General features: G+C 38.3%; 1 pseudogene; it reads left to right on the top strand.

Moving 5' to 3' along the window:
* The first annotated feature begins 738 nt into the window (after positions 1 to 738).
* LOC115932759 (uncharacterized) overlaps positions 739 to 13,722 on the top strand; it is an 85,308-nt pseudogene continuing 72,324 nt past the window's right edge.

The following is a 13,722-nucleotide window of genomic DNA, read 5'->3' as shown; positions in this document are numbered from 1 at the left end:
ATGGACTGGAGAGGAATGGACTTGAGTGGAATGGAAATGAGTGGAATGGAATGGAATGGAATAAAAGGAATGGAACAGAAATGAAAAGAAAGAAATGCAGTCGGATGGAATGGATTGGAATAGAATGAAGTAGAATAGAAAAGAATCAAATGGAATGGCATTGAATGGAATGGAATGGAATAGAATGAAATGGAATGGACACAAATGCAATGGACTCGAATGGAATGGATTCAAATAGAATGGAATAGAAAGAATGGTCTCAAATGGAATTAATTCGAATAGAATGGAATCGAAAAGAATGCAATACTATGGAATGGAATAGAATGGAATGGAATGGAATGGAATCGAATAGCATAGAATGGAATGGAGTGTAATAGAAAGACATCGAACGGAATGGAATGGAATGGAATGGACTCAAGTGGAATGGAATGGAATGAAATGGACTCAAATGGAATGGACTGGAACAAAATGGAATCGAACGGATTGGAATTGAATGGAACAACATGGAATGGAATGGAATGGAATGTACTCGAATGGAACGGAGTCGAATGGAATGGAAACGAATGGATTGGAATTGAATGGAATCGAAAGGAATAGAATGGAATGGAGCATAATGGAAAGATATCGAATGGAATGCAATGGACTCGAATGGAAAGAACTGGAATGGAATGGACTCGAATGGAAAGGAAACGAATGGAATGGAAAGGAATGAAATGAAATGTAAAGTTATTGAGTGGAATGGAGTTGGATGGAACAGAGGGAATTGAATGGCGTCGAATGGAAAACAATCGAATGGAACGGCATCAAACGGTATGGAACGGATTGGAATGGAATGAACACAAACGTAATGGACTCGAATGGAATGGAAATAAATGGAATGGAATGGAAAGGAATAGAATGAAATGGAATCAGATGGAACGGAATGGAATGGAATGGCATCAAATGGAAGAGAGTTGAAAGGAATGGAGTAGAATGGAATGGAATGGAATGGACTCGAATGGAATGTACTGGAATGGAATAGAATAGAATGGAATAGCATCGAATGGAATGGAATGGATTGGACAAAAATGGAATGGACTCGACTGGTATGGACCCAAATAGAATGGCCTCAAACAGAAGGTCTCGAATGGAATATATCTGAATAGAATGGAATCGAATGGAATGCAGTAGTATGGAGTGGAATCAAATGGAATGGTGTCCAATGGAATGGACCAGAATGGAATGGACTGGAATAGAATGGACCAGAATGTAATGGATTGCAAAGTAAATGATTTGAATGGAATGGAATCGAATTGTAAGAAATCAAATGTAATGGAATGTAATGCAATGTAATGGAATAGAATGGAATGTAATGGAATGGAACGGAGTGGAATCGAATGGAATGGAATAGAATGAAATGGAAACGAAAGGAATGGAATAAAATGGAATGAAGTGTAATGGAATGGCCTAGAATGTAATGGACTGGAACAAAATGGAATCGAACAGATTGGAATGGAATGGATTGGAATGGAAAGGAACGGAAGAGAATGTACTCGAATGGAATGGTGTCGAATGGAATGGATCCGAGTGGAATGGAATTGAATAGAATCAAAAGTAATAGAATGGAATGGAGTGAAATGGAAATATAACAAATGGAAGGCATGGAATGGAATGGATTCAAATTGAATGGAAACGAATGGAATGGAATGCAAAGGAATAGAATGGCATGGAACAGGATGGAACGGAATGGAATGGAATGGAGTCGAATGGAATGGAATGGAAGGGAATGGAGTCGAATGGAATGGAATCGAATGGAATGGCATTGAATAGAATGCGATGGAATGGAATGGACTGGAATGGAATGGAATCAAATGGAATGGCATCGAATGGAATGGAGTGGAATGGAATGGAATGGACCAAACTGTAATGGACTCGAATGGAATGGAGTCAAATAGAATGTACTCGAAAGGAATGGTCACGAATGGAATTTATTCGAATAGGATGGAATCGAATGGAATGAAATAGTGTGGATTGTTATCGAATGGAATGGGATTGAATGGAATGGACCACAATGGAATGGACAGGAATAGAACGGACTTGCGTGTAATGGATTGAAATGTAATTGAATCGAATGGAATGCAGTCGAATGGAATGTAATCAAGTGGAGTGGAATGGAATGCAAGGAAATGGAACAGAATGGAATGCAATGGAATGGAATGGAGTCGAATCGAGTGGAATGGAATCGAATGGAATGGAATCGAATGGAATGGAATCGAATGGAATGGACTGGAATGGAAAGGACTCGAATGGAATGTACCGGGAATAAATGGATTCGAACGGATTGGAATGGAATGGAACGGAATGGAATGGAATGGAATGGACTCGAATAGCATAGACTGGAATGGAGTGGAATCGAATGGAATGGACTGGAGTGGAATGGACTTGAATGGAATGGAAACGAATGTAATGTAGTGTAATGTATTGGAATGGAATGGAAAGGAATAGACAGGAAAGGAATTGGATGGAATGGAATGGAAAAAATGAGTTGATTGCAATAGAATCGTATGGAATGGCATGGAATGGAATGGAATGGAATGAAACGTACTCAAATGGAATGGACTCAAATGGTATTGAATGGAATGGAATGGCACCGAATGGAAAGGAATGCAATGAAATGGAATGTAATGGAATGGACCCAAATGAATTGGACTGGAATGGAATGGACTCCAAGAGAATGGACTCAAAAGGAATGGTCTTGAACGGAATTTATTCGAATAGAATGGAATCGAATGGAATGCAATAGTATGGAATGGAATCGAATGGAATGGAACATAATGGAATGGACTGGAATAGAATGGACCCGAATGTAATGAATGGCAATGTGTTTGATTTGAATGGAAGGGAATTGAATGGAATGTAATCGAATGGAATGTAATCAAATGGAATGGAATGGAATTCAACGGAATGGAATAGAATGGAATGCAAAGGTATGGAACGGAGATGAATTGAGTGGAATGGAATCGAACGGAATGGATTCGAATGGAATGGAATAGAATAAAATGGACTGGAATGGAATGGACTCGAATGGAATGGACTGGAACAAAATGGAATTGAACGGATTGGAATCAAACAGAAGGGAATGGAATAGAATGGAGTGGAAAGGAATGGAATCGAATGGAATGGAGTTGAAAGCAATGGAGTGAAAAAGAAAGGAATCGAATAAAATGAAATCGAACGGAATGGAGTCGAGTGGAATGCAATCCAATAGAATGGAATTTAATGGAATTGAAAGGAATAGAATGGAATGGAGTGTAATGGAAAGATATCGAATGGAATCAAATGGAATGGACTCGAATGGAATGGACTCGAAAGTAATGGACACAAACGGAATGGACTTCATTGGAATGGATTCGAATGGAATGGAAACGAATGGAATGGAATCGAATGGAATTGACTGGAATTGAATGGACTTCAATGTAATGGACTGAAACAAAATGGAATCGAACCGATTGGAATTGAATGGAACAGAAAGGAATGGAATGGAATGGACTTGAATGGAATTGAGTCGAAAGGAATGGAATTGAAAGGAATGGAATCAAATGGAATGGAATGTAATGGATTCAAAAGGAATAGAATGGAATGGAGTGTAATCAAAGTATCAAATGGAATGGAATGGAATGGACTCCAATGGAATGGACTGGAATGGAATGGACTCGAATGGAATGGACTGCAGTGGAATGGAATCGAATGGAACAGAAAAGAATGGAATGGAATGGAAGGGAAAGGAGAAGTATGGAATGGATTCGTTTGGAACGGAATGGAATGGAGATGAATGGAATAGAATCGAATAGAATGGCATCAAATGCAATGGAATGGAATGCAATGGACTCGAATGGAGTGGACTAGAATGGAATGGACTCGAGTGGAATGGCATCAAATGGAATGGAATGGAATGAAATGGAATGGAATGGACCCAAAAGTAATGGACTCGAATGGAATGGACTCAAATAGAATAGACTCGAAAGCAATGGTCTCCAAAGGAATTTATTCGAATAGAATGTAATCAAATGGAATGCAACACTATGGAATGAAATCGAATGGAATGGAATCAAATGCAATGGACCAGAATGGAGAGGACTGGAATAAAACGGACTGGAAAGAAATGGATTGCAATGCAATTGATTCGAATGGAATGGAATTGAATGAAATGTAATCAAATGGAATGGAATGGAATGCAATAGAATGGAATAGAGTGGAATGAAATGGAGTGGAATAGAGTGGAATACAATCGAATGGAATGGACCGGAATGGAATTCATTCGAATGGAATGGACTGGAGTGGAATGGACTTGAATGGAATGGAATGGAATGGAAAGGAATAGAATGGAATGGTATTGGATGGAACGGAATGGAATGGAATGGAGTCGAATGGAATAGAATTGAATGGAAAGGCATCGAATGGAAAGGAATGGAATAGAATCGAATGGAATGGACTCAAATTGAATACAATAGAATGGAATGGCATTTAATGGCATGGAATGGATTGGAATGGAATGGAATGGAATGGAACCAAATGTAATGGACTCGAATGGAATGTACTCAAATAGAATGGACTCGAAAGGGATGGTCTCAAAAGGCATTTATTCGAATAGAATGGAATTGAATGGAATGCAATAGTATGGAATGCAGTAGTATGGAATGGAATCGAATGGAATGGACCAAAATGCAATGTACTGGAATAGAACAGACTCTAATATAATAGATTGCAATGTAATTGATTTGAACGCAATGGTATTGAATGGAATGTAATCAAACGGAATGTTATGAAATGCAATGGATTGGAATAGAATAGAATGCAATTGAATGGAAGAGAATGAAATGCAATGGAATGGAACAGAGTGGAATCAAGAGGAATGGATTAGAATGGAATGGACTGGAATGGAATGTACTCGAATGGAAAGGACTGGAACAAAATGCATTCGAACGGATTGCAATCAAACGGAATGGAATGGAATAGGATGGAATAGAAGGGACTCGAATGGAATGGATTCGAATGGAATGGAACCAAACTAAATTGAATTGAGTGGAAACGAATTGAATGGAAACGAAAAGATTAAAATGGAATCGAGTGTAATGGAAATATATCGAATGGAATGGAAAGAAAAGGAGTGGACTCGAACGAAATACACAGGAATGGAATGGAATCGAATGGAATGGACTAGAGTGGAATGGACGTGAATGGAATGTAAATGAATGGAATGGAATGGAAAGGAATGGAATGGAATGGAATGAAAAGGAGAAGAATGGAATGGAATCGGATGGAAAGAAATGGTATGGAATGGACGTGATTGGAATGTAAATAAATGGAATGGAATGGAATGGAATGGAAAGGAGAAGAATGGAATGGAATCGGATGGAAAGAAATGGTATGGAATGGAGTCGAAAGAAATATAATTGAATGGAATGGCATTGATTGGAATGGAATGGGATGGAATGGACGCGAATGGAATGGACTTGAAAGGAATCGAATGGAATGTAATGGCATCGAATGGATTGGAATGGAATGGAGTGGAAAGGAATGGAATGGAAAGAAATGGAACCAAATGTAATGGACTTGAATGGAAGGGACTGAAATAGAATCAATTGGAAATGAATGGTCTACAATGGAATTTATTCTAATAGAATGGAATCGAAAGGAATGCAATAGTATGGAATGTAATAGAACGGAAAGGAATCGAATGGAATGGAGCGGAATAGAATGGACTCGAATGTAATGCATTGCAATGAAATTGATTCGGATTGAATGGAATTGAATGGAATGCAATCCAATGGAATGGAATGGAATGGAATGGAAGGGAATGGAATGCCATGGAAAGGAATGGAGTGGAATCGAGGGGAATGGAATCGATTGGAATGGAGCCGAATAGAATGGACTCGAATGGAAGCGAATCAAATGGAATGGACTCAAGAGAAATGGTCTGGAATGGAATTTATTCTAATAGAATGGAATCAAATGACAAAAAGTAGTATGGAATAGAATCAAATGGAATGGATGGGAATCGAATGGAATGGAATAGAACAGACTCGAATGCAATTAATTGCAAAGTAATTGATTCGAATGGAATGCAATAGAAAGGAATGTAATCTATTGGATGGGAAGGGAATGCAATGGAATGGAATAGAATGCAATGCAAAGGAACGGATCGGAGTGGAAACGAGTGTAATGGAATTGAATGGAATGGAATCGAATGGAATGGAATCAAATGGAATGGAAATGAATGGAACGGAATTGAATGGAATTGACTGGAATGGAATGGAAGGGAATGGACACGAATGGAATTGATTGGAATGGAATAGACTTGAATGGAATGGACAAGAGTGGAATGGATTCAAATGTAATGGAAACGAATTTAATGGAATGGAATGAAATTGAATGGAAAGGGATAGAATGGAATGGAATCAGATGGAATGGAATGGAGTCAGATGGAATAGAATCGAAAGGAATGTCATCGAATGGAATGGAATGGAAAGGAATGGAGTCAAATGTAATGGAAACAAATTTAATGGAATGGAGTGTAATGGAACGGAAAGGGATAGAGTGGAATGGAATCGGATGGAATGGAATAGAATGGAATGGAATGGAATGGAGTCAGATGGAATAGAATCGAATGGAATGTCATCAAATGGAATGGAATGGAAAGGAATCGAATGGAATGGACGCAAAAGGAACAGAATCAAATGGAATGGCATCGAATTGAATGAAATTGAATGGAATGAAATGGAATGGAATTTAATGGAATGGACCCAAAGGTAATGGACTCAAATGGAATGGACTCAAATAGAATGGACTCGAATGGAATTTATTCAAATAGAATGGAATAGAATGGAATGCAATTGTATGGAATGGAATCAAATGGAATGGATCGGAATGGAAAGGACTGGAATAGAATGGATTTGAATGTAATGGATGGCAACGTAATTAATTGGAATGGAATGGAATAGAATGGAATGCAATGGAATGAAATAGAATGGAATGCAATGGAATGGAACAGAGTGGAATCGAGTGTAATGGAGTCGAATGGAATGGACTCCAATTGAATGGACAGGAATGGAAAAGACCCAAATGGAATGGACTGGAGTGGAATGTAACCGATTGAAATGGAAACGAATGCAATGGAACGTAATGGAATAAAATGGAATGGAATGGAATGGAATGGAATGGAATGGAATGGAATGGAATAGAATATAACGGAATCAGATAGAACAGAATGGAATGGAATGGAGTCGAATGCAATAGAAACGAATGGAATGGCATCGAATGGAATGGAATGGAATGAAATGGAATTGAATGTACTTGAATGGAATGATATGGAATTGAATATACTCGAATGGAATGGAATAGAATGGAATAGAATCAAATGGAATGGCATCGAATGGAATGGAATGGAATGGACCCAAATTCAATGTACTGGAATGGAATGGACTCAAATAGAACGGACTTGAAAAATATGGTCTCCAATAGAATTTATTCGAATACAAGGAAATCGAATGGAATGCAATAGTATGGAATGGAATCGAATGGGATGCAATAGAATGGAATGGACCGGAATGGAATGGAGTGGAATAGCATGGACTCGAATGTAATGGATTACAATGTAATTGATTCGAATTTAATGAAATCGAATGGAATGTAATCCAAAGGAATGGAATGGAATGCAATGGAATTTAATAGAATGGCATGCAATGGAATGGTACGGAGTGAAATCATGTGGAATGGAATCGAATGGAATGGAATCGAATGGAATGGACAGGAATGGAATGGCCTCGAATGGAATGGATTGCAGTGGAATGGACTCGAATATATTTGAAATGAATGGAATGGCATGGAACGGAATGGAATGGAATGGAATGAAAAGGAATGGAGTCGAATGGAGTAGAATGCAATGGAATGGGTTGCAATGGAATGGAAAGGTATCTAATGGAATGGAATGGAATGGAATTGAATGAAGTGAAATGGAATGTACTCGAATGGAATAGAATTGAAAGTAAGGGCATCGAATGGAATGGAATGGACCGAAATGAAAAGTAATGAAATGGAATGGACTCAAATAGAATGAACTCTAAAGGAATGTACTCGAATAGAATTCATTTGAACAGAATGGAATGGAAAGGAATGCAACACTATGGAATGGAATCGAATAAAATCCAATATTATGGAATGGAATCGAATGGAATGGAGTCAAATGGAATGGACCAGAATGGAATGGTCTGGTATAGAATGGTGTCGAAGGAAATGGACTGCACTGTAATACATTCGAATGGAATTTAATTGAATGCAATGTAAACAAACTGAATGGAATGGAATGCAAACGAATGGAATAGAATGGAATGCAACGGAATGAAAATGAGTGGAATCAAGTGGAATGGAATCGAATGGAATGGAATCGAATGGAATGGACTGGAATGTAATGGACTCGAATGGATTGGACGGGAACAAAATGGAATCGAACAGACTGGAATCGAGCGCAATGGAGTGGAATGGAATGGAATGGACTCGAATAGAATGGAGACGAATGGAATGGAATCGAATGGAATGGAATGAAACAGAATGGAATTGAATGGAATTGAAAGGAATAGAATGGAATGGAGTGTAATGGAAAGAAATCGAATGGAATGGAAAGGAATGGACTCGAATGGAATGCACAGGAATTGAATGGACTCTTATGGAATGGACTGGAGTGGAATGGACTTGAATGGTAAGGAAACGAATGGAGTGGAATGGAAAGGAATAAAATGGAATGGATTCGGATGGAACGGAATGGAATGGAATGGAGACAAATAGAATAGAATTGAATGGAATGGCATCGAATGAAATGGAATGGAATCGAATGGAATGGACACGAATGGAATAGAATCGAATGGAATGGCTTCGAATGGAACGGAATGGAATGGAATGGAATGGAATGATTTGGAATGGACCCAAATGTAATGGACTAGAATGGAATGGACTCAAATAGAATGCACTCAAATAGAATGCACTCGAAAGGAAGGGTCTCGAATGGAATTTATTCGATTAGAATGGAATTGAATGGAATGAAATAGTATGGAATGTAATCAAATGGAATGGAATCGAATGCAGTGGACCGGAATTGAATGGACTGGAATACAATGGACTAGAATGTAATGGATTGCAATGTAATTGATTCGAATGGAATGGAGTCGAATGGAATGTTATCAAGTGGAATGGAATGGAATGCAATGGAATGGAATGGAAAGGAATGCAACGGAATAGAGTAGAATGGAATGCAATCAAATCGAATGGAGTGAAATCGAGTGGAATGGATTCGTATGGAATGGAATCGAATGGAATGGAATCGAATGGAATGGACTGGAATGGAATGGACTCGAATGGAACGGACTGGAAATAAATGGAATTGAACAGATTGTATTCGAATGGAATGGAATGGAATGGAATGGACTCGATTGGAATGGTGTTGAATGGAATGGAATCAAATGGAAAAAATCGAATACAATGGATTTGAATGGAATTGAAAGAAACAGAATGGAATTGAATGAACTGGAAAGACTTTGAAAGGAATGGAATGGAATGGATGCAAATGGAATGGACTGGAAAGAAAAGGACTCAAATGGAATGGAATGGAATGGAATGTACTCGAATGGAGTGGAGAAGAATGGAATGAAATGGAATGCAATGGAATGGAATGGAATGGAAGGGAAAGGAATAGAATGGAATGGAATTGGATGGAACGGAATGGAATGAAATGGTGTCTAATAGAATAGAATCGAATGGAATGGCATTGAGTGGAATGGAATGGAATGGAAAGGACTCAAATAGAATGGACTCAAAAGTAATTGTCTTGAATGGAATTTATTTGAATGGAATGGAATCGAATGGAATGCAATAATATGGAATGGAATGGAATGGAATGGAATGGAATGGAATGGAATGGAAAGGACTGGAATAGAATGAACTTGAGTGTAATGGATTGCAATGTAATTTTTTCCAATGGAATGGAATCGAATGGAATATGATCGTATGGGAAGGAATGGAATGCAATGTTGTGGAATACAATGCAATGCAAAGGAAAGGATCATAGTGTAATCGAGTGCAATGGCATGGAATGGAATGGAATCGAATGGAATGGAATCGAATGGAATGGACTGGAATGCAATGGACTCGAATGGAATGGATTGGAACAAAATGGAATTGAATTGATTGGAATTGAACGGAACAGAATGGAATGGAATCGAATGGAATGGAGTCGAATGAAATGGAATTGAATGGAATTGAAAGGAATAGGTTGGAATTGAGTGTAATGGTACGATATAGAATGAAATGCAGTGGAAAGGAATGGATTCAAATGGAATGGACTGGAAAGGAATCAACTCGAATGGAATGGATGGGACTGGAATGGCCTCTAATGTAATGGAAATGAATGGAATACATTGGAATGGAAAGGAATAGAATGGAAAGGAATCGGATGGAAAGCAATGGAATGGAATGGAGCCAAATGCAATATAGTCGAATGGAATGGCATCGAATGGAATGGAGTGGAATGGACCCAAATGTAATGAACTGAAATAGAATGGACTCGAAAGGAATGGCCTCGAATGGAATATATTCGAATACAATTTAATCGAATGGAATGCAATTGTATGGAGTTTAATCGAATGGAATGGAATTGAATGGAATCCAAAGGAATAGAATGGAATGTAGTGTAATGGAAAGATGTCGAATGGAATGGAATGGAACCGACTCGAATGGACTGAACTTGAATGGAATGGTCTCGAAAGGGATGGACTGGTGTGGAATGGACTCGAATGGAATGGAAACTTATGGAACAGAATGGAATGCAATGGAAAGGAATAGAATGCAATGGAATCGGACGGAACGGAATGGAATGGAATGGAGTCGAATGGAATAGAATAGAATGGAATGGCGTCGAATGTAATGGAGTGGAAAGGAATGGAATGGACTCGAATGGAATGGATTCGCACGGAATAGAATCGAATGGAATGGCATCTAATGGAATGGAAAGGAATGGAATGGAATGGAAAGGAACGGAATGTACCCAAATGTATTGGACTCGAATGGAATGGACTCAAACAGAATGGAATTGAAAAGAATGGCCACATATGGAATATATTAGAATAGAATGGAATCAAATGAATTGCAATAGTATGGAATGGAATCGAATGGAATGGACCAGAATGGAATGGACTGGAATGGAACGTAATCCAATGTAATAGATTGCAATGTAATTGACTCAAATGGAATGAAACTGAATTGAATGGAATTGAATTGAATGTAATCAAATGTATGGAATAGAATGGAATGCAATGGAATGCAATAGAATGTAATGCAAAGGAATTTAACGGAGTGAAATTGAGCGGAATGGAATCTAATTGAATGGAATCAAATGGAATGGAATCGATTGGAATGGACTGGGATTTAATGGACGCGAATGGTTTGGACTAGAAAAAAAATGGAATCAAACAGATTGGAATCGAATGGAAAGGAATGGAATGGATTTGAATGGAACGGAATGGAATCTACTCGAATGTAATGGAGTCGAATGGACTGGAATTGAATGGAATCAAAGTAATAGAATGGAATGCAGTGTAATGGAAAGATTTCGAATGGAATGGAATGGAATGGACTCGAATGGACTGGACTTGAATGGAATGGCCTCGAAAGGAATGGACTGGTGTGGAATGGACCCGAAAGGAATTGAAACGAATGGAATGGAAAGGAATTGAATGGAATGGAATCGGATGGAACATAATGGAATGGAGTTGAATAGAATAGTATACAAAGGAATGACAACGAATGGAATGGAGTGGAATGGAATGGAATGGACTCGAATGGAATGGATTTGAATGGAATAGAATCGAATGGAATGGCATCGAATGGAATGGAAAGGAATGGAATGGAATGGACCCAAAAGTATTGGACTCAAATGGAATGGACTCAAATAGAATGGACTCGAAAGCAATGGCCTCATATGGAATATATTCAAATAGAATGGAATCAAATGGAATGCAATAGTATGGAATGGAATGGAACGGAATGGAATTGAATGGAATAGAGTGGAATGGAATGGACTGGAAGAGAACGGACTCAAATGTAATGGATTGCAATGTAATGGATTCGAATGGAATGGAATTGAATTGAATGTAATCAAATGTAATGTAATATAATGGAATGGAATGGAATAGAATGGAATGCAATGGAAGGGAACGGAGTGAAGTGGAGTGGTATGGAATTGAGTGTAATGGAATAGAATGCAATGGAATCAATTGGAATGGACTGGAATGAAATGGACTCGAATGGTTTGGACTAGAAAGAAATCGAATCGAACAGATTGGAATCGAATGGAACAGAATGGAATGGATTGGAATGTACTGTAATGGAATGGGCTCAAATGTAATGGAGTCAAATGGAATGGAATAATGGAATGGAATGGAATGTAACGGAACTGAATGGAATAGAAAGGAATAGAAAGGAATGGAGTGTAATGGAAAGAAATCGAATGGAATGGAATGGAATGGACATGAATGGAATGTACTGGAATGGAATGGACTCGAATGGAATGGAGTGGAATGGACTCAAATGTAATGGAAATGAATGGAATGGAACGGAATGGATTGGAAAGGAATTGAGTGGAATGGAATGGACTGGATTGGAAAGGAATAGAATGGAATGGAATCAGATGGAACGGAATGGAATGGAATGGAGTTGAATGGAATCGAATCAAATGGAATGGCATCGAACGGAACGGAATGGACCCAATTGTAATGGACTCGAATGGAATGGACTCAAATAGAATGGACTCGAAAGGTATGATCACGAATGGAATTTATTTGAATAGAGTGGAATCGAATGGAATGCAATAGTATGGAATGGAATCGAATGGAATGGAATCGAATGGAATGGATCAGAATGGAATGGACTGGAATAAAGCGGACTCGAATGTAATGGATTGCAATGTAATTGATTAGAGAGGAATGGAATCGAATGGAATTTAATCAAATGGAATAGAATGGTATGGAATGGGATAGAAAAGAATGGAATGCAAAGGAACAAACAGAGTGGAATAGAGTGGAATGGAATCGAATGGAATGGAATCGAATGGAATGGACTGGAATGGAATGGACTCGAATGGAATTGCCTGGAGTGGAATGGACTCAAATGGAATGGAAACAAATGGAATGAAATGGAACGGAATGGAATGGAATGGAATGGAATGGAATTGGATGGAACGGAATGGAATGGAATGGAGTCGAATGTAATTGAATCGAATTAAACGGCATCGAAAGGATTGGAATGGAATGGAATGGAACGGAATGGAAAGGAATATAATGGAATAGAATCGGATGGAATGGAATGGAATGCAATGGAGTTAAATGGAATACGATCCAATGGAATGGCTTTGAATGGAATGAAATGGAAAGGAATGGAATGGAGTGAAGTCAAATGGAATGGACTCGAATGGAAGAGAATTGAATGGAATGGTTTGGAATGGAAAGAAATGTAATGTAATGTAATGGAATGGAGCCGAATGTAACGTACTCAAATGGAATGGACTCAAATAGAATGAACTCGAAAGGAACAGTCTCCAATGGAATCTATTCGAATAGAACGGAAACCAATGGAATGCAATAGCATGGAAAGGAATCGAATGGAATGGAGTCGCATGGAATGGAAACGAATGGAATGTAA

This window comes from Gorilla gorilla, chromosome 4 (genome assembly GCF_029281585.2).
Source record: "Gorilla gorilla gorilla isolate KB3781 chromosome 4, NHGRI_mGorGor1-v2.1_pri, whole genome shotgun sequence".
Taxonomy (NCBI): Eukaryota; Metazoa; Chordata; class Mammalia; order Primates; family Hominidae; genus Gorilla; species Gorilla gorilla.
This window is presented reverse-complemented; position numbering and strand designations above follow the sequence as displayed.